The 19,446-nt window shown below is 38.8% G+C and overlaps 1 long non-coding RNA gene across 1 annotated transcript in view; it reads left to right on the top strand.

Moving 5' to 3' along the window:
• LOC136759762 (uncharacterized) overlaps positions 1-10,867 on the top strand; it is a 35,951-nt gene extending 25,084 nt beyond the window's left edge. Inside the window, exon 3 of the long non-coding RNA XR_010820110.1 lies at positions 9,662-10,867. This is a non-coding gene — a long non-coding RNA (uncharacterized LOC136759762). The remainder of the gene's footprint in view (positions 1-9,661) is intronic.
• The last annotated feature ends 8,579 nt before the right edge of the window (positions 10,868-19,446 follow it).

Here is a 19,446-nt window from a genome sequence, read left to right as displayed (position 1 = left end):
AGCAGTATAAAAGGGATTAATGTTGGCCTATATATTTTATTCTTCTACATCGATGGTTATACCTGCAACCAGGCTCGTCTTTTCCAGTGTGTGGTTTTGTTTTTTATATGGGGAAAGCACAAGTCACTGTATGGTTGTTTTGATGATACAAACCCTGTGGCAAAACAGTACACCGCAAAAGTCAAATGGATGTTAGTTAGAAAGGAAAAAATACTCAAACTAGAAGAAGCGAACAGCAGATTACCAGACGCCTACTGGGAATACAAAGATGCAGTTGCCATGGTTTCAGGTCTTGAGCAGAACTCCACAGAACAAGAGGCGAAGTTTAACAGTGATACTCCTGACAAGCCTTTAATCACGAAGGCATAATTTACCATTCATTAGGATAGGACAGTGATGATAAAGCATGCAGCACTTGAATCAAGGTTTACTCCTTTCTTTGTGTGGAAGAAAGATGTACCTTTCTGGGGGTTGGGTGAAAACAGTTGGTACGTCTCCCCGTTTCACTCCACCCCTCAATGCCAGGAAAGTGCTTTACAGTTGCAAACTCCAGTGTGATCTTTAATTCTGGGATCTTGTTCTAAGGAACACTGCATGCATTGATAGTGATTTACAGTGACTTAGGGCCTTCCCAAGGAAACCAATTATTTCTTATCCTCTCTTTCTTTTCAGATGGCTTTAACACAAGTTTGTCCCCCATTAGCATTAACGCTCTTTAAATCAAGAGGTTTAGAGGTTTATATCTAGCTTTCTTTCTTCTTAAACATTAAATTAAACCATCTCTTGTGAGTCTTCCTCATTGTTCACAAAAACATTTTTCAAGTAATCTGCATTCCAATCAAGTGACAAGTTTGATTATTTTGTTTTATAATGTTGTTTGCCTTGAATCAGTGATTTATAAGATAGCATTGAACAGATGTATTTTCCTAAATCAAAGCAAAATGTACAAATTGAACTATCGAAGCTAGAATGATGAAACCTTACCTAGATATGTGACTTGTTTTTTCTTTGTCTTTTTTAGACACACCTACTGGTTTCATAATGTGTGTGAAATGACTTAGAAGTCTCTTAAATACCAATAAAATGATTGTACAGCTATATAAACTGTAGTAAAGCCTAAACTTGGTCAAAGTTACAGATTGCAACCCCCCCGCGGCAAATGCTATTGCCACATCAAATGTAGGATTTCTCCCATAAGTGCACTGGTTTTTAATTTCATTCATTTCCAATCTGCTTAGCAAGGTTTGACCTGACCAATACAAATAGATGAACGATGATCGATTATGGCAGACTCTGTAGCTCTGATCAGAATCTTAATAGTAGAGGTACGAACTTGGCTAAATACTAACTCAGGATTTTTCTGGCTTTTGTGATTACCCTGCTTTAGTTTACTGAGCCAAGTCTTTATCTATAGTCTAGCACAGAAAAAGAAGAAGGTATTGCACTTAGGGATCCATTGATTTAGGTTTTCTTTCCATTCTTTAACTAACAAAAATATGAAATCACATTATTTACTTTATTATTTTTTTATATCCTGTTGTGCGCTGTTTCTGGGTGGTTTACAACAGCACCACATCTAACATTTTTTGTCTGTGCTGTAACATCCAATGTATTGTCTGTCAGACAATAAGAGAAAATTGCATATCTGACAAAACTCACATTTCAAGGCAACCCCCCAAAAATAAATAAATAGTGTAATTCAGCAGAATATTGTGCAGAACATTCACAGTGCCACTAAAGCCTGGCTGGCAAGCGACCCCTGGCATATTGAAATGTAGCTGTTTGCTGTACAAATTGTCTGAAGTGCAATAAATCACAAGGCAAAATCAAGAAACACTATGTAAATAATGTATTTTTGTTTTCCACCATGTTGCTGCTGTCACGTTTTTGTCACACAGTCTTTCCTTCAGGTAACTCCACACAACGAGGTGGAAAGTGCCCATTGATGTGCAGCAGACCCAAGTAAACATAGCTAGGATGTTCTGTCTGTGGCTCGATGGAGACCCTTGCTGGTAAACACAGGGATTTTTTTTTTCTTTTTCTTTAAGCTCTAGGCAGTTCAAGTAGCCTGTTGGACAACAGCCAGGCCAGCGTCTTGGCTATAAATGACCAGTGATAATTAATTTCCTGTTATTCCCTCCTGACAGTGCACAAGTTCACTGGCTGCTGAGCTCCCCCACCGGCCTGCCATTAGTCCGCATTTATAATCTCATGTTGATAACTCATTCCTCTATCCGTGCAGTCATGACAAGAAAAACAGACCCACCTTTCCGCAGTTCAGAGCACAGCTTCTTCATCTCGTTTGCCTCAGTACCCACTATTGTTAACATCGATCCCACAGAAATGTCACAGACTAATCTATGTTTATGGCACAACAGAAAAGTGCAATACATCCTCCTTCTTCTTCCTAGTAATAGATCCCGGGTTTATTAGAGACAAGCAGGGTTATGATATGTACATTGAGATATATATACATAGCACGGTATTGTGTGTGTGTGTGTGTATATATTTGCACATATTAATATTTTAATGGGCAGACTTTATCTTACATGTACAATGTATATGAAAAACCTTATATGCTGTTTAATGCCATGTGAATAGTCAGAACTACATTAAATATGCAGTTTCATTATATCTTTCTATTTAAGTGAGTCATTCATGAGAGAATGACTATGTGCGCTAAAAGTGCTAATGCCAGTGATTTAACCCTTTATTCCTACACACATAAAGGCAGCACTCAGACTTTGCTAATCTGTTCTATAGCTGTATTTTGTTGATAAAGAGGAAGGCTGTCTGAGGAATACTCTTTATTACACATGATGTAGCTTTTTCATATAGTAAAAACATTTACAAAACTGAATTATTCCAATCCCATTTTTACATATTCATTGTCTATTATAACTGCATATACATACAAATATTTAAGTGACTAGAAATAGAAATAAAGTGTATTTATTCACAGATTACAGCAATAATGGTCTGGGAAGGTGCTAAAGACAACTGCAAACATATTCCATCTCTCAGGGACATGGGTTAGGCTACTGAATCCAGTGTCCAGAATCCCCCAAAATGGATATAATTGTGTGTTAAATCCTAATGCGTTTGATCAAGGATTTGTTTTTGAATCTCGGCTGCACAGTAAGGTAGCCGGCTCCATTGGAGGTATGAGGATCAGAGAGAAACCGGGGGAAAGAAGTATTCCTACAAAGACGTAAGCTTTTCGCCACAGGACTTTCCTCCACACATGGCCTAGCGGTTTGGTTCACAAGCCACATCAGTCTCAAAGGGGGCACCAGCTACCTTACACCCCCCTCCCACTGTCCGACCCAGCAACACGGGGTCCAAATACGACAGAAACAGAAACAACAGTGTGATTTGTTCCTAAACGGGAACAAATTTACAGGGAAGCAGAATGATCGCTTTGATTGCGTTCTCAGCAGGTTCTTTTAATGGCTCTAATCCTGTTACATAACACACCACCTCCCCTCAATGTGCCGGCGAAGGCAGCCAGAGAAAAGCAGCTAACAACCACCTGCAATGTACTTTACAGTCTGAATGCTCCCCTGAATACCCTGTTTATGATTTTTATTTCCCTTTTGCTTTCTTTTCAGGCAGAAGCTGGATAAAGCCATGGTTGAGATATTTGTAAGTCAGGAATTGTGCGGGACAGGCACTGGATGGTACAATTTATACACTGAAATCACAGTTATGGGATAGCTTTCTTCATTGCTGTCCTATATTTGTGAGCTCAGGCTCAAATTCAAGTTTATGAAATATAAATTCAGCAAATATTTCTGAAGATTGGAAACCGTAATGTATATATATATATATATATATATATATATATATATATATATATATATATATATATATATATATATACACTCACCTAAAGGATTATTAGGAACACCTGTTCAATTTCTCATTAATGCAATTATCTAACCAACCAATCACATGGCAGTTGCTTCAATGCATTTAGGGGTGTGGTCCTGGTCAAGACAATCTCCTGAACTCCAAACTGAATGTCTGAATTGGAAAGAAAGGTGATTTAAGCAATTTTGAGCGTGGCATGGTTGTTGGTGCCAGACGGGCCGGTCTGAGTATTTCACAATCTGCTCAGTTACTGGGATTTTCATGCACAACCATTTCTAGGGTTTACAAAGAATGGTGTGAAAAGGGAAAAACATCCAGTATGCGTCAGTCCTGTGGGCGAAAATGCCTTGTTGATGCTAGAGGTCAGAGGAGAATGGGCCGACTGATTCAAGCTGATAGAAGAGCAACTTTGACTGAAATAACCACTCGTTACAACCGAGGTATGCAGCAAAGCATTTGTGAAGCCACAACACGTACAACCTTGAGGCGGATGGGCTACAACAGCAGAAGACCCCACCGGGTACCACTCATCTCCACAACAAATAGGAAAAAGAGGCTACAAATTGCACAAGTTCACCAAAATTGGACAGTTGAAGACTGGAAAAATGTTGCCTGGTCTGATGAGTCTCAATTTCTGTTGAGACATTCAGATGGTAGAGTCAGTATTTGGCGTAAACAGAATGAGAACATGGATCCATCATGCCTTGTTACCACTGTGCAGGCTGTTGGTGGTGGTGTAATGATGTGGGGGATGTTTTCTTGGCACACTGTAGGCCCCTTAGTGCCAATTGGGCATCGTTTAAATGCCATGGCCTACCTGAGCATTGTTTCTGACCATGTCCATCCCTTTATGACCACCATGTACCCATCCTCTGATGGCTACTTCCAGCAGGATAATGCAACATGTCACAAAGGTCGAATCATTTCAAATTGGTTTCTTGAACATGACAATGAGTTCACTGTACTAAACTGGCCCCCACAGTCACCAGATCTCAACCCAATAGAGCATCTTTGGGATGTGGTGGAACGGGAGCTTCGTGCCCTGGATGTGCATCCCACAAATCTCCATCAACTGCAAGATGCTATCCTATCAATATGGGCCAACATTTCTAAAGAATGCTTTCAGCACCTTGTTGAATCAATGCCACGTAGAATTAAGACAGTTCTGAAGGCGAAAGGGGGTCAAACACAGTATTAGTATGGTGTTCCTAATAATCCTTTAGGTGAGTGTATATATAAAGTGATGACAGCTTTGCCAGTTCATCCCTGCCAGTAGTAACTAGCTAATGTCTGTATCACTTAAAGAATGAATATCTGTAACATATTTACTGTAAATTGTACAGTTTACTATTTTTATAAAATCCCAGAATCTCTTCAATGTCACTAAAAGCAGATTATGAGGTGATTATTTAGATCCTGAGAAGTATTGACCCATTCAACCCAAACAAATTCTTGAAGCTGCATACTGAAGCAATGGTGAAGAGTGCAGTGGAAAATAAGCATTACAGAAAGGATCGTGAGGTGCATTGAGGGGTGTGTGAACATCGAAACAGAAATGACTTGTGGCTTACATAGCAGATGTATACTTTCACCGAACTGTGCCTGTGCTGAACAATCCATAGAAAATGTGTTTTCTTTAAAGCTACAGGAACAAACAGTGAGATTGCAACTCCACTGACACTTTTGGTCCAGTCCAGTCAGAGGAGGGTAGATGCAAAACCTAGGCATAAACAAAATAAATGACCCCTTAGTGCAGGGGTTCCTAAACCTGTCCTGGAGGACTCCCTGTCCTGCTGGTTTTTGTTCCAATCGAGATCTTAATTGTTCAGTTTTCAAAGAATTTACCGACTGTGTATTAGGGAGTCATGCCCAGGGGCATCATGGTATCAAACATCATAATTTATGCATCTGCGGATCACATCCTAACTGCTTGGGTGTGGCAGAAAAGACAAGTTTTTTTTTTTATTAGGGACACAACCAAATTATAATGTCAGAAAAAAGACCAAGAATATACCAATCTGGTGCAAAAAAAGCATAAAAATAAGATAAAAACAGAGGAAGAAAAACAAGCACAAGAGAAAGCAGGGTTCCCACAGTCATGGAAAACCCTGGAAAAGTCATGGAAAAAAAATGGTCATGGAAAATTACAAAAATATAAAAAGTCATGGAGAATGACCAAACAATTTCAAGTCATACATCAACATACATAATAATGTTCACTCTGATACAAAGTAACAGTTTCATGGTGCAGAATAAAATTGTATTAAATCCTGTTTAAAATGTCATTTTAGTACATACTCTGTAATACATGTGGTCTGTGCTGATATTATGTTCACAGGGATTTCCTAGTCTTGGGAGAGTCCGTGTGAAGCGCATACACGCTAAGCACAACTTCTATAACCATCTAGCAACACAGAGCAGCTCGGTGCGATCACAACACGCAGATTTTCCTCATTCTGCACAGATTCGCAAGATCATTGGTTGCGTTCTTGTGCTACAAATTTACGTCATTCTGACCATTCAGCCAGTAAACTCACAGTATCTGTGAAGATTTTGAGCAGAATGACGTAAATCCGTTTACGTGATCATGACTAAATTGGTCAGGATCTGCCAGAATAATGATCACCCTTTTATGTGAAATAAAGTTAATAGTAGAAGTTAATCACAGCCACATCCAACTTACTTAGTAGGTGCAGCGTACATAAAAATCCATATAAAGTGAAAAGAAAGAAATACCTGCACACTTACCACAGCTCCAATGCACAAATAAAAAGTATTTATGTAACCCATGCTTCACAGGATTTTAGCAAAAACGTTTCGATCTACACAAGATCTTCAGGATATGGATGTATGGATCAGTATATGGATCCTGATGAAGATCTCTTGTAGATTGAAATGTTTTTGTGACATAAAGTGGAAATGCTGTTTTAATTGTTGTTTTCTCATTATCATACACATAGTGTTCTGGTTTTTCGGTTTTTATTTTGATATAACAAAACAAAAAACAAAACAAACACTAAAACCGAGTGAAACTCGGTGCAAAAACAATTATTGGGTTTAATAAGATGTGGGGAAAAAAGGTTTTGCAATAGCCTACATCAGTGTTTCTCAACCCAGGTCCTGACATACCAGTCTCTTCTAATGTTCGCTCACCTTTCAGCTCTCAGTTATTTAAGCAAACCTGTAATTGAACAAATGAAGTGATTAATTAGACGTGTCCTGTTATTTTCAGCTCTCATGAGTTGGTTGATAATTCCATTTAAGGTTTCAATTAAGCAAGTGAGCTCTGTTAGAACAGAAACCAGCAGACACAGGGGCTCCCAGGACAGTGTTGAGAGCCCCTGCCTACATTCAATGCTCAAACTGTATGAAGTGTCCATTGCATTTAAATTAAGTAGCCAAATGTATGATATGCATATTTATTTAAAATCAAGTAAATAATAATAATACATATTGTTCTATTCAACAAATTAAATTGTATTGCAAAACCATAAAGAAGTTCTCCAAAAGTTATCAATATACACTGTTTATCCCAAAGCTCACTTTTGCTGTTTCTTGTGCTGTTTGCACTGTCCTCAATGCCACAGTGCTGACCAACCTCCATATGTGAGCCAATCATATAGTGCGATATGAAACACAGGACCTCCAGCAAGCATCTGTGTGAGCTGTACACTGCAGAGCAGCTGCGATGGGAGCACTGACAAGATAATGTCATAATATCAAACAAGCTTGTGAAGTAGTGTTTCATAATAAATAATTACTGATATGAAACTGAAAATAATATCAAGCGTGTTTAAAATCTGTAAAATCCAAACTATTGGTAAAAATCATTATTTATATTTTTTAAAGAAAGAATAATAATCAAAAGCTTTCAAGTTTAAAACAAAGCAGTCATCTAAAATACTTCTTTAGTAGCGTACAGGAATGGATAACTGTAGGCCCCTACTGAACTGACCATTTGTATATCATAATGTTTGAATGTATGTGTTTATTTAATAATTTAGCTGATTTATAGTAGTTTATATTCAAGGTCATTCAGAATTACTGCTAAAATCATTAAAATACAGACTGTTAATGTTGTTTCGTATAGTTTCTAAAGTAATTCATATTTATACTACATATACATTGATCAGATAGTACTAGGTTTAATTTTCCATTTACATCTTTGTGTGCTCTTTATTAGCTGATGGTAGCTTGTTTTATGTGGGTGGATTGGATGGCTGTAAGGGGAGGAGGAGGCTGTAATGACAAAAGCTGATTATGTGGTTCTTTCCTATTGTGTTTATCAATATCCTCATTATTTTCTATGTGCATTTCCAACTTTCTAGTATTTTGTTGTAAACAAATACATTAATTAGTCATGGAAAATCAGAAAATTATCATGGAACAGTCATGGAAAAAGAGTATCTGATTTGCATGGGAATCCTGAGAAAGGTATTGTAAAATTAATTGGTAATGCTTTGTTTTATTGCTGTACAGTAGATTGCTTGCATACTGGCTAAAGTAACTGTTTTGATGACGATGACATTAGATGTGTAGCTAAACCATAGCTGGCTGGTGTGTGTTTTTTTCTTGTTACTTTAATTGAACAGTCCAAGTTCACCTGTCACTGAATAGTGTTTTATTATAACATGGTGTCTGTGTATTTGCATCTGTAGTGAGTTTTACCTTGAATAGGATCTGCAAGAGGTTTTTTCAACTTTTTGTTTTGCCTCAGTAAATATTTACTATAATACTTAGTGCTGCAGTATCAATGATCAAGTTAGCTAACTAGCTAGTAAGTTAAAACTGGGATTTGGCAATTGTAGCTTTGTCTAGATAGACTTATTTAAACCTGCAAAGTGTGTAATAAATATCAGTCAGGACCTGACAGACTTCAGACAACACATGATTAATTTGAAAAAAAATCTATTGGTTTTAAATTGGTTATTGGTTGGTTTTAAATTGGTTATTGGTTTAACTTATTTTTTATTTTCAATTTGCACTGTATCGAGGATTATTTATTTTCATTATTTAAACTTTTTTATTTAACTATTATTGTTTATTTGCCTGATTTAAATAGCCAGTTCAATGTTAATTAAATTTAATTGTTCATTGACAGTTTTATATATTTTATACTTTTAAACTATCCAGCTTTTAAAAGCTTTTTTGTTACCTTGTCAGTTCTTCAGGTCAGTGTTTGTATTGTTACAATTCCATATAGTGCCATCTAGTGGCCAAATGATGCATAATGCAATTGTGATGTTCCAATTGTGTTCCTGCTGCTCACAGGTCCCTCTTTAGTCTTTACATGTATATTTGTACATTATATGTTTGTTTGCTTGTATGTATGTGTGCTTATACGAAAATATACAAAATGCTAGGCTTAAGCTTATGTTAGTTTGATGCTGGGCCAAGTGGGCTACAATGAGAGAGGCCCCCAAATCAAATCCTGCCTAGAGCCCCCAATAGGCTAGAAATGGCCCTGGGTAGCGGAGCAGCAGCAGCCGATGGGGTGTCAGCTGTGCAGTGTGAGCAGCTGGAGCTCAGTGTGAGGAGATCCTCTCCGGGTCTGGCCAAGCACCTCGTGGTGGGCCTGCCGTGTGGACAGTCCAAGCGCTGCTAAATCTCTCCCCTGTGTGACCAACGCAGTGCCAGTCATCACCTGCAGGGGGAGACAGAAGCACAGCTATCACTGCATTTTTTAATTTCTTTTTTATCTGCAGGGTTGGTATAAATGTGCCTGCATTTCCATATCAAAGACAGTTTCCCACTGCAATACAAATTATTTATTTTATTTTTCCCATAGCCAGCATCAGCAAGGGATCCTGTCTCTGGCATGCCGGCCACCAGGAAGAGATGAGTTACCAACAGGAAATAACCGTGATGACAGACCTGCACAGAGCCACATCTGCAGTGTTCACAGGGCAGACTCCAGAGACCAATGGATTTTCAACACCGAGAACAGGACAAGAGGGGACAGATTTTTGTAATCAGAGTGAATACAAGTGAGGGAGTCATGGACAGGAAAAAAATAAATAACACTCAGCCCCCCCACCCTCAACATGTTCTGCTGATTCCCTTGGTTAATCCCAGGAACAGGGAATAAACACCAGGGGGTCCTACACATTGTAAATGTTTTCCCTTCTGAGTATTTAAAAAGATTTGTGTATCCTGTTTTATACATACACACACACACACACACACACACACACACACACACACACACACAGCACGTGTATGTATTGTACACAAGTGTATATGTATGTATGTATGCACTACATGCATACATAAGAGCAATATAAAAGTGCAATACAGTCTAAAATTACAGATCAAAACAGTACACATTACAAGTTCAAAATGACGAAGTGCATAAGAAAAAATACAGTTAATAGAGGTCCTACATCCTAATCATTGCAGACAAGATGTGAAGTCATAGTTCAGTGGAGGGGGACATATGGGCGATCAATATAAACAACACAAGATTGTATTGGACTACACCAATACACTTATATAGGGCAACATTATCGTAATTATCCATACACTCATTGTGGGAGACAGCTGTTTTATTCAGATGGGATGTATTGCCAGACAAGAATGGATTTTTAAAGAAATAAAACCCTGCCCTGGCTACACCTCATGCTATATCTTAAAAACGGCTCTTGTGTGAGTTAATGGGTGGACCTGAGTGGGCACGTGACTGGACAGGAAAGAAGCAGTGACTGTAAAAAGGTCACAAATATATTGTTACAAAGTGTTACAAAGATATTAGACATTCTAGTCTCTGATAGTCCATCTGATATTCCTAATGCAGGTGAATCTGGAACCCCAGGAGTGAATCGTCTCAGTCCCAGCACAGATTATACTTAAATAAAATACTTAATAACACACCCTGTCCAACCCATCCCCAGTTGCTATGCACTCCCCATCACCGAATCCCCTAAACCATGTCAGACATTTATTTTAAACAACACTGTCAAATATGATCGACCAACTTCAAATGCAAAATAGCTAGACTGGGTCTGAACAAATACAATTTATTTCAGCTATAACATCATGAAAATATGAACAAATGAGAAAATAGTAGGTTTCATTTTAATATAGTATAAAAATACAAGAAATAGTATTACAAATAGTGTATATAGGCTACCTAAGTTAGCATCCAATGGCAATAGTCGGTTACTGTCTCCCAAGCCAATGAAGCGTTTTGCGGGTCTGTCACATGCTGCTGCTGTTTCGGGCGTTTTGAAGCAATCGGTTAAATTGTTTCGAAGCTTCATAAAGCTTTGTTTTCCCCATCACTACTCTCTCCTACAATCTGTGATCATCCTTAAAAACCCTTTTGTCAGTCTAGCCCCTCCCCTTAGACTCAACCATTAGCTCATAGGGGCAACAAAAGAAACATTGAAAACAATCAATATCCCCAAATGTAACTTCTCCCAAGAATATATTCTTAACACAAAATTAACAAATCTATTATCCTACATCACCTCTAAACCTCTAGATCTCTAAAGATCTAAACTATAAATAACATAATCAATAAACCACTCCAAACAAAGTAACTTTAATTACATTTAAATTATATATATATATATATATATATATATATATTTTTTTTTTTTTTTTTTTTTTATATATATTATTATTATTTTTAAGATTCCCAGGTGTTTTAGTTTCTAACACTGAATAATATTTTTTGTTCAAAATTCCACACATAACATGTTAAAGTATTCCCAATGATTAAAATAGATCCCATGCAATTTCCGCCTGTTTTCACCATTTCTTACATTTGTGTGTATAGCTCCGTAAGTGCTAGGATTATATACAGGTGTAATATACCAAATTAAACTACAGAACCTCAGCTGTCACATCATTCTCAATGCAGTGATGTAGAAACCCATTCTGTTTACTATTTATAATAATAATCTCAGAGAGAAGAAATGCATTTTTGTTTAAAAATACAATTTATTTGAAGAAAACATTATGGTCACTGTAGTTTACCATGGGAAATATACGTGATTTCATTTGACATCTGTGAGTTGGCCTTTCGTATGAATCCAAGGTCAGGTGATTATAATAATAATAATAATAATAATAATAATAATAATAATAATAATAATAATAATAATAATCCTTACACTTATATAGCGCCATCTAAGATACTCAAAGCGTTTTACATGTTAGGGGGTCCCACCTCCACCACCACCAAGGTATAGCACGCACCTGGATGATGCGACAGCAGCCATAGTGTGCCAGTCCCTCACCACACATCAGCTACTCAGTGGGGAGGTTCCCTTGTTTGTCGGCTCTTTGACCTGGACTGTTACGCACCTGCTTCTTCACGCACTTAAGTCCTCCACTTCTCTGGCTGTTTGCACTGATGGTTGTGACAGGGAGGGAGATTAATGCCAATTATATCAGGGAATTGATTAGGGCTGTAGTTGGAAATTTGGCCAGGACATCGGGGTAATACCCCCACTGATTGTGGAATGAAGTCGGTTTGAAGGAGCCGCGCGCAACCTATGCAGCCTTTCACATGACAAAGCTGCTGTATTGCACAGGAAAGGGTGAGAGTATGAGGTGCCTTTCAATAAAAAAATAAATGTGTTATGTACCAAAGTGGATATTTCATATATCAGTGGAGTGAAATTTTTTGTGGTACACAAGTGCACAATATGGCAATTGAAAGCTCTGGGTCTCACCTTTTAAATGAGACTGCAGTGAGATGGATCTGCAAAGAAGCAGGTGAGCAGGTGGCTATTTACATAACCTACACACAGTGCACTGTGCCACTGGACAATAATTGATTGTCTGCAATAATGAATTTAATATTTATTGAGTTTGACATATACACAGGTCTGATCAGTCCATATATATAGTATGGGAATGACATACAATAAGGGAAGTTAGAAGGAGGAGTCTACCTGCTTTTCTTCTAATGTATGATCCAAATCTAGGAGCATGTTTTTAAAATATGAACTGTCTTCTATGACATAATTCCTTAAAGTGGTTGTGCAGCTTTATTTACTGGCATTTTATATTAAGATGTATGACATTCATAATCTGCCTGAGATCACAATGTAATCAGACAAAAACAGGAAATTAGCAGAATATAAATAACACAAATGTGTTAGAAATGAATGATAGAAATTGAAATGCTGCCCACCGTTTTCTTTTGTTTATTAAAATATTTAATTATGTACATTTTCTCTCATTTTTGCAGGGAAGAATTGTACCTTGTGAGCTCCATGTGTATTGTGTGCTTCACAGTAGTACTGCCCACTGTCTCCAGAGCTGCTCTCTTTGATGGTGAAACTCTGCCCTGATCCTTTCTGCCAGACAGCAGCTCCACTGCTCTTAAACCAGGCGTATCTCTGCACTGGTGGGTTTGCATTGCTGCGGCAGGTCAGGGTGACACGACTGCCTTCCACTATTTCACCAGAGGGGCTGACGGACACTGAGGTGTTCTTTGGGGTGTATGACAAGAAAAAGAAGAAGAAAGAAAAAAAGCAGAAGAAAAAGCAATTATCTGTATAAGTATCATTGCATGAGAAAACCAGGCAAAATCAGGACGATGGGGGTCAGCCAAATCCTCCAATATTTTGTGTTTAGGATAGTTATGAGGAACTATGATTAACCATATAATATAAGATTTCAAGGGTTTTTAGTTTGAGACTGGGAGCCCCCCTACTGGCCATCCAAAATATGCATTTCCAGGTCTTACAATTGACTGATTTCATACTACTGTTTTAGAACACTTCCATTTTTTCAGTTTTTATTGAAATGTATGCAGTTTGTCTCAGTGTACTCTGAAATTAATTGGAGATAAAAAAATAAATCATGGAATCGTTATGTTTAACAACATTTAACCCCTTAAGATGACAACCCAATCTGGTACCCTTAAAAGGGCTTCTCTTTAATCCCATGTGCACTCTTCACTGTTGTGTTGTTTGCTTTCCCTTGAAAGCTGAGACTCTCAGCTTTCTAACGATGTGAAGCATTCTCTGATGTGAAAAATGTTTTTGGTTTTTATACCCTCCCCCCCCGTATTTACACCCCCCCCCTCTGCATTCTGAAATGGGGGGTTGGGGGGGATACTTGGTCTAGTAGGAATACAAAATCTCAGAAAAATATTGACAATTATGACATATTCTGGAACCAGACAATCTACTGATCAAAACAAGACCATAAGGTAAGTGGAAAACTGCCAGAGGTTAAAAAAAAAAGTTTAGGTTTCCAAAAACTGAAAACGAATGTACATTTCAGAGTATACTGTGCTACTGCACCCTCTTAAGCATTATTTGGCAGTGTTACGTGCAGCTCCGGTGCATAGAAGTGACACTGTATTCCTACAATGCGCACATCGTTTGAAAGCTTATTCTCTTGGCTACCAGAGAGTTTCATTCTCAAACACATCCGATTTACAGTTTCATTGTTGCCCGCCATCATTCAGAGCCCGAGGTTAAACGCACAGTCTGCTCCGGGGGGGGTCTCGTTCAGATGTCACAGATCACTCAGTTGCAAATAGGGTTGTTTTGTTCAGAATTATCATATTATTTGATGTTCTATCAAACACAGAGAAGTTCAGATCCATTTATGTAAAGTCGTTATGTATTAATCACTGTAAAGAGTTTTCCATCTTGACATGTTGAGCTCTCTACGGGTGTGTGTTGCTTCTACCAAACTGTGGATGGTCTTGTTTTGATCAGTAGACTGTCTGGTTCCAGAATATGTCATAATTGTCAATATTTTCTGAGATTTTGCATTCCTACTCAGACCAAGTATTCCCTCCATTCCCCCCATTTCAGAATTTCAGGTTTGTCATCTTAAGGGGTTACATTTTGTTATACAAAACGATACCATGATTTATTTTTTGTCTCCAGTTGTTTTTGTTCTGTGCTTTAATTTCAGAGTACATTGAGACATTACACTGTGTAAATTTTAATAACAACTGGAACAATGGAGGTGTTCTAAAACTGTCTCTGTCTCTCATGTTTGTGCTTCCTTGGCCTTGTGGTTGATTTAGGGGCAATATAGTGTGTGCCCTTCAGATGTTAGATTAAAATTAATAACTTGAAATGAAACATGCTGCTTTCACACTACAGTTGGAAACGTATAAGGAGATATAAGCCCAAATCAAGAATTGTTACAGACACTGTTACTGTAAAATGAATGTAAATTGTATAACCTAACTGAATAAAAAGTCAATCAGGGCCAGTAGATCTGCTTTATTAATAAGACTATGTTAATGCCAAGATGTGCCAGAGACCACCCCCTCTCTATGCAGTCTGATCCGCTGTACAGGGACAGGATCTCCATTCAGAAACCGCGTCCACATCATTGAGCAATTCAAACAGGAGCACAGGAAAGCACTCAGCGCATGGAAGAAACTAAAACTACAACTCTCATTAAAACTCTAATTTTAGTGTTTCCAGGAAAAATACATATGTGTCAATGATGTCATGCACTATTTGAGAAAAAAAGGAATGATCAAAATACTTAGAAATAGAGAAGTTGAAAAAATAAGTTCTCTTCAGGACTGCCCTGCTGGTCAGTCGGTGATCAGAGCAGTCTGTGTGCAGGAGCGCTCTTCCCCCGGGACAGAGGACGACTCCACTGGACAGCACAGGGGTCTGTGAGTTATACAGCGGGGGCTGCTGCTGTTCTCCCCTTTTCTCACACAATTGGACGGCATATGCAACAGGTGTGTGTTCAATGTAATGTCAGCTCCTTATGCTATGGAGTTATCATTGAAATTTGCAAACTTTTGATCATGATAGGAATATTTAATTATGCAATTTTACTGCATTTCTTTGTAGATAGTTGCTTTGGGACTGAATACTATTTACTACATTTTTTCTTTTCATTGTTTGGAAAAAACAAACAAACCATGCTAATATTTGATCATCCTGTAAACGACTCCTGCACAACACTGTGACTTCACAGTCCACTAATACAGCACTTCTTACTGCTTTATTCTCAAAGCATGTTTAATGATGATTCTGGAAAGAAGTGACTCATTGTTTTACTGCTTAGGAAGAAACTCAGGAAGCGTTTAAACTCTCAGCTCTTGTTTTCTGTGTCTGCAGTGCCCCCCCTATAGGAGGTGGTCTGACTCCTCATCACTGACAGAGAGCAGAAGGACAGAACTGAAGCTGCAGCGATGGGTGTGGAAGAGACACTGCGCTTACTGGGGGCGACTCTGCTCCTCTTGCCTGGTAACACTGCCTTCTGTCACCGTTTCACACACATTTCACAATATCAAAGACACAGTGGTTAGCGTTGCTGCTTCATACCACCAGGGGTCCTGGGTTTGAGTCCTGGCTCGGGTTGCCTGTCTGTGTGGAGTTTGTGGGTTCTCCCCATGTCCATGTGGGTTTTCTCCTGGCACTCCGGTTTCCTCCCACTGCAGGTTAGGTGAATTGGCTATTTACATTGCCGTGTGTGTGTTGGCCAGCCAGATGGACTGGTGTCCTGTCCTGCATGCATTCCTGCCTTGCGCCCCATGCCCGCCGGGATCGGCTCCAGCTTCCCTGCGACACTTGCGGCTTCAAGAATTGATGGATGGATCTTCTTTATTGTAATGTGTATGTGTGTATATATATGTGTATGTGTATATGTACACATGTGTGTCTATAACTTATATAATTAACATACAAACTAAGACATTTTAAGAGATAAAATGACAGGTGAGAGAAAATGCCATAATTTATTTTCAAATGTTCAAGATCAATGATTTCCTTGAAGTGAAACAATTGTATTTAACAACCAGCTGCCGACTCAGACATTGAAGGATTTTGCTGTGAACACAGAGACCTGCTATCCGAGAATAATCAGAGAACAATTATCAAGTTATCTCAAATAAATAAATAAGCACATATATAAAGATATATCAATAACAAATGAGTGTTTGCTGACACTTCACTGTGTCTGGAGTTTGTCTGTGTCCTGTGAGGCTGTCATTACTCTGAGCTCTGCTGGACTCTTCACTGGTCAAAACTGACCACTGAGCTGCTGTTTCTGCAGGTGTCCTCGGTGGGAACTGGGCTGTGTGGTTTCGACCTGAACATATCTGTGCTGTGAGGGGCTCCTCTGTGGTCCTGCCGTGTTCATATGATTATCCTCATACCTTTACCAGCAATTTAAAAACATATAGATATGAAGTGAACACAGTGATGTGGTGGCACAATGATCAGCACTGTCATGTTGCCCCATGCGTGTATCACAGTGGAGGGGGTTCAATCAGCCCTGAATACCAAAACAGAGCAGAGTACCTGGGAGATAAACTGAAGAACTGCACTTTGAAGATAAAGGACATAAGAGCAGCGGACAGTGGAGAATATAGATTCAGATTTGAAACCAAAGATCCTAGAGGTAAATGGACTGGTCAGCCTGGAGTGACTCTCTCTGTCTCTGGTAAGATCTGTGATTGTTTTAATGAATCAAGAGTCTGGTGTCTGAAGTATAGATTCAGCAAGAAGCCACGGCCAGTTTTAGTTCAGTGCTGTTTTAAGACGAAGAACAGTGTGTAGGAATCAGTCTGAGGACTCAGTCAATAGAGGCCACAGTGCAGAGGTCCAGGGGAGAGACGTCTCTGTCAATCACTCATAATCAGTGTGCTGCCCCACAGATATCACTTGATGGAGGTGATGCCTTATCTAAATGGATTTGATTTGCACTTTATTCATTTCAATATGTTGCCATGCCTGCTGAATTGAAACCGGTCACTTTGTCATGTTTAGAGAAATGCTGCAGATTTAAACTGTACTGTAAGGAAGTGGCTTGATCCATTCAACCACACTCATGTTGCCAATCGAATTAGCCAAAACTGAAATCAACACGTGCATTCAAATAAATAAGGGTTGCGACAAATCTTGTTTGTCAAGAAACACATCACAAGTCTTTCCTCCTTTGAAGTCATGACTGTAGGTTTATTTTCCATAATGAATGGGAGTTTTTGATCCTGTGACTGCTTTCTTATCTGTCACGGCACATTAAAATACCTGTGAATCCCACAGTCACCCGGCATCTGTTTCCATACAGTGAGCTGCAGTAATCTGCCTGCCATAACCAATCCAGGATCTGCAATTTGCCTCATGCACTGGACTGCTGTTTAATAAGCAATACTGGATTATCGAATGCTGTGTATTTTTGCACATTAATTATTACTTGTACAGGACAATGTCATGGCATTCATATAAACCCATCAAAATAATATGAAACATACTTGAATGTCATGGGGATGTCCTTACAATCTGAATATATGATTAGATAACATTAGCTTTCAGTAGCACCATTTAAAATATGTTTTCAATGTAAACGTGCTCTTGCTGCAAACACCAGTCAGGCCACAGGACGTGGCTGTGTGACTCCAGCGCAGAGTCACCCGTTGTAATTGTACAGCCCTGTAGCACCGTGTTCATCCTCAGCAGTACGAACAGAGTCCTTCTCTGCACACAGAGCCAGGGGAGCTTTATTACAGAGCTGCCTGCTCTCTCTCTGTACTGAGAGCCTGACCGAGGCTCGGAAACTTCGAAAACAGGCACAAAGGTTAGGAAATGCTAACTGAATGTGTTCTTCAACTTGACTATCATCATCATAAGAGTATTATCATTATTAATAATTGTATATTATGACGTAAAGCTTAGTTCCAACTCCACTAGAGGTCAAACGGTCTTTAAGGAACAGCAAGTGCTGACAGCCTGCCAATCAGAAGACTCATGTTTAGATTAACAGATTGTGTAATATTGTCAGCCACAATTTAAAGAATCATATTCATACATACTTTGGGATTCTCAGAAGTAAGCAAAGGTGTTTTATCTCAAACTGACTGGTCTTCATGAACTCTTTAATTTCCATCAGAACTACAGGTGAAGATGAGCTCATCAGGAGTGAATGAATCAGTGAAAGAAGGAGACGCTGTGACCCTGACCTGTGACACAGGGAGCTGCTCTCCAACACAGACACAGATCACCTGGTTTAAGAATGGCCGGCCCATCGCTCACACACAGACACTCAGCAACACACTGCGCTTTAACCCTGTGTCCTATGGTGACTCTGGACACTACTCCTGTGCTCTTAGAGACGACAGAGAGACCCGATCTCAAGAGTTCACTGTGGATGTCTACTGTGAGTACCTTCAATTACAGCCTGTGTGCAATTTCAGTTTGAGTTACATTATTGGAAGCTTTTCACAGAATTACAACTCCATTTCTCATCCAGGTTTACTAGGCACTTGTTCTGCTTTATTAAAATCTGCTCTTTTAAATGTTCCTTATTTCAATGTTTTAAGGACTTCATGACAGCTGACTCTGCTTGGTAGCTGTTACAGGAAAGTGGATGAGGGTTGACTGTTTGACTGACTAATGCCCCCAAAAACACCTCAATATGACCAGGAAGAGATCAGTTTCACAGATAACTGATTTTGGTCAAAGACAATACTGTGCATTCAGTAGTGAGGCACATTCTCCCATCAGTGAAGCTGTTTAAAGCTTATCTTTTACATGTTGAATGTTTATCAAATGCTTACAATTGTTAAAAAACAGATAATTGCTTTTTTATTCCAGATGCCCCAAAGAACACCTCAGTGTCCGT

The sequence above is a fragment of the Amia ocellicauda genome, chromosome 10 (assembly GCF_036373705.1).
Source record: "Amia ocellicauda isolate fAmiCal2 chromosome 10, fAmiCal2.hap1, whole genome shotgun sequence".
Classification (NCBI taxonomy): Eukaryota; Metazoa; Chordata; class Actinopteri; order Amiiformes; family Amiidae; genus Amia; species Amia ocellicauda.
The sequence above is the reverse complement of the archived record's forward strand: the minus strand, read 5'-3'. Positions and strand labels throughout refer to the sequence as shown.